Here is a 4,003-nt window from a genome sequence, read left to right as displayed (position 1 = left end):
CCCCCCTGTAAAGCGGGCCCAGGGATGAGCAGGTACAGATTTGGAGAGAAGAGGGAGTGGGGCATGTAGTGAAAGAATCTGCAGTGAGCCAAGGAGAAGATTAAACGGCAGCTAACCATCAGTGCTCCTCTATCCCCCCCTCCCTGTGCCTTCAGCACTCCCTTCTACTTCACTGGTATCCTGAGGGGGAGTACCAGAGGGAGGGAGGGGAGGGAGAAAGCAAGGGGAGGCTAGTTGCACAGTGGTGGCTGAGCCATCTTGTCATCATAGCAGGACAAGCACATTCAACCGTGTCTTCTGTACCCTCCCATCTTATTCCAGACACTGTGTTGCCCTCCACTGAAATCCATCAAAACCCCTCTCTCGGCCCCTGCCCCTCCCCTTGTTGGAAGAGTGGTCTCTGCTGGTGTCTTTTCTTTTTTAAAGGGCAAAGATGAGTCCTCTGCAGTCTTTCCAGGCGTCCAAATTAATTTGTGTCTGGGCAGCAACATAAGCAGCACGGGGCTATTTGATGAGAGTGTAGGGCAATGACATGCACTGGCAGTAATGCCTTGATCTCTTGCTTTCTTTTCTTGTCACTTTCCACCTCACCTTAGTGCTAAACTCATGCCAGCCTCATCCACATGGGTGGCACACAGATCAAACCTTGTGTTTCTAAGAGGACTAATAACTGGTGCCCCTGATACTTCAAATCAAGTGTTTGGGTTTTTTTGTTCATTAAATATCCTTCCTGATACAATCTTAAATTACCAAACTAAAACCACCACCAACCCCAAATAAATCATAAAGTGTATTGTCCTCACAGTGAATAAATTGCAATTTCTGAAAATCCCTCTGCTAATTTTCTGATCAATACCTCAAGAACAGATCAGTTTCATAACAATGAACACACTAGGACATCTACAAAACAGCATTCCTTTAGTTTGATAAATGTATGTCAAAGTGAACCTAATGCAATTTGACATGCATTTGAAGTTGTGATCCAAAAAGGGGACGACAGCCTAATTAGCGTCCCTAAATAATAAAGCAACTTAGACTAATAATTATTGCATGTACCCATTCTACCAGTTGCACCGACAATTAACCTTTCTCAACTGGTGATTCGCAATTTGAGTAAATCCTGTTATCAGCAAATATAACACATGGCGCACACACACAAACATACACACACACACACACATTTCAAACACCACTTAAGGAAATCTATGCAGTGTTTACGGTCGGCAAGCAAAACAACAAAACAAACAGCAGATATCCACTTTCAGTAAACACCACCCAACCACTTATACAATATCTTCCCAAAGCTTAGAGTGGGTGGGGAATCAACTTTAGGTGGCTGCTGTGAATGTCATTGAACTACTTGTGTTTACGCAGGCTTAATATTGCCATGACAAGGTCTCTTTAAACACACAACCAATGCTTCAGAATGTATCGGGTCAATTCTGCCTGAGGGTGTAGTTTTTTTAAATGTCTGGTGATGCTGTCAAGAAATTGACAATTAAAATTTTAGAGCCTAAAGAGCGGTTTAAGTAAAATGGAGCAGTGGTGGAGAACCTTACAACAGAAAGTGTTGTCTCTGTCTCTGCTGCTGCTACTGCTGACCGCTGTTCAAATGACAAATGCTGTCCAAGTCTCTGATATTAGATCACTGGAGCCAAAAACACGATTACCCAGAAACAAAACAAAGGTGAAAAGATTCAGGATTGAGTATTCTCCCAAAATGTCTCTCCCTCATCCCAATTTGGCAGCACTTGGCTTGTTGCCCACTCACATTGTGTGGAGGGCCCTGCCACTGTTGCCATGGGGATGTGTGGACCTGCACAGGGCCTGAAGGCAGAATGGCCTGGTGATGAGGTGGGGGTTATCATCAGCAGCAGACTCCACCGGGCCCTCATCCAGAGGCCTGAGTGCAGTAGGAGCTGTGAGGCAGTGGAGGTACCCAGCTCCGGCCCCCTCCCCATCTCTGTAGGGCCTCTCTCCCGGTGGACGCTGCCACTGTTTCGATCCCAGCAGAGACTCTGAGATGGTCTCAGTAGTGTAGGGCTCCAGCCTGTCCACTGGGGGTCGGCTGCCTGACTCCCGTAAGCCTGGGCCAGACGGGGTGGGCTGGGGTAGGAAGGGGCCAGGCGAGGCGAGCTGGACTGTGGCCCAGTGCAGTGACTGCCTGTCTGCCCAGGCGCTGGGCCACGCTGCCACTCCTCCCTGGGCTCGTGCCCCTGCACTTGGATTTCAAAGAGATGTGACAGGGGGACTTGCTTTCCCTCTGCATTGCAGGATGCCTGCCCCACAAACTTTTCCAAAGCCCCCTCTCAAACAGCTTTTAGTCCCCAATCTCTCCCAGCCCGCAAATACCCCTCCAACAGCTTTCCTGTTTCAGCCATGAACCCAGGCTCCCTCTCACACTGTGCCATTCCCACCACTGCTGCCTCACATTTGGGAGGAGAAGGGGGAGGTTGTGCTGCTACACTGCACCCATCTGCCCCATGTCTTTCCATGCTGTGGACCATGATGCTGCAGCATGGCTCTCTGGGCGCCGTAAAGACTTTGGCAAGTACACTGGGCCTTCGAGCACCCCTCCTTTTGTACTCTCCCCGTCCGCCACATGCACACACTGATGCACACCATCTGATTTAAAATGTACTTACACAAAAACTAGCGCATGTGTGATCATGCTCATGTCTTGGAGAGACAGATGGTGGTTAATACAGATGTGTGATTTACCCTAAAACTGTAAAACAATGTTGTGTTTAAAATGCACTGACTTTACTTTAAGCTACCTCAGTTACACCCACTGAACCCCAAGCCATCTGTGAAAGATCTGAGTCAGATGCGGTGCCACTGTGTCTGTGTGGCAACCAGCTCATTCAGCAACTGGCCCATCATCAGTAAGCATCCTACAAAACCAAAATGACACTGACAGGCTGTGTTTCAATTGGCTGAGATCTCCTTTTCTCCCTCTCTCCATCTAGGTTTCTCTCTTCATCATTCCCCGCATGGCATTTCTCTGGCAGGTCCTCCAGTGAAATTCCTCCCCTCCTGGTCTCGGCATTCCCGCAGCCAGCCTCCCTGCCTGGGCAGAGCGGAGTGGCTGGGGTTGGGTGGGATGGCGCTCCCCCCAAGCTGGTCCCAAGCTACGGCTACAACTCAAGCCCACAACACATTCCTTCAGCCGCTGACCAGTCCCCCTAGCAACCAGGAGAGAGGTGAAGCGAGGAGGGACAGAGGCTTAGTGGTGGTTTATTTTATATTATCTGCTGGGGGTGCTACATGGGAATAATACTGGTCAAACTGTAGACATGAAATACCTTGCAGGAAACAGCTTTTACTCATCAACATGTTTGGATCTGAATAGCTTTCAGAACATCTTGAATTATCAACTTCTTTGTATTTTCTCTACAAAGGTTACATTCAATAAAAAGCCTCCTCAGTGGTTCACTGATGCTCAACAAGGTACAAATGGAAATCTGATGTTTCTCACCATCTTAAGAGAGTATGCTCTCCTGCCCATCTCTGTCCCTCACACAGAGTTATAGGGTGCATATCACAGTCTGGCAGTCCAAAGTTGTTTCTGCACAGCTCAAGTAGCAGTAGGACAGAAGCCGGACGGTTCCCTCCTCCACTCCCTCCTACTTCAACCCCAAGCAGAGCCAGGCGCTGTGTTTACTCTCCTAATTACAGGGGAGGGGCCGGCTGACAGGCGAGCCATCACAGATTCCCCACAGGCCCAGGGCTGGGAACACTACAAACACCCGACGCTGTCTCCCAAATGTGAGGGCAATGTCCAACTGTCACAGGGGAGCCTTCACTGGCAAAACCCAAGAGCCCAAAGAGAGATATTAAAGACATGAGAGGAATTGGCAGAGTTGGCACTAACAGGGGGTATGCTTGAGAAGTCGAATTGGGAAGCTGGGGGCATCGCCAAAGTGTCATTCAAAGCAAAGTGGGGTTTGGACAGGGCACAAACACTGATTTACACACACACACACACACACACACACACACA

The sequence above is a fragment of the Etheostoma spectabile genome, chromosome 20 (genome assembly GCF_008692095.1).
Source record: "Etheostoma spectabile isolate EspeVRDwgs_2016 chromosome 20, UIUC_Espe_1.0, whole genome shotgun sequence".
Classification (NCBI taxonomy): Eukaryota; Metazoa; Chordata; class Actinopteri; order Perciformes; family Percidae; genus Etheostoma; species Etheostoma spectabile.
This window is presented reverse-complemented; position numbering follows the sequence as displayed.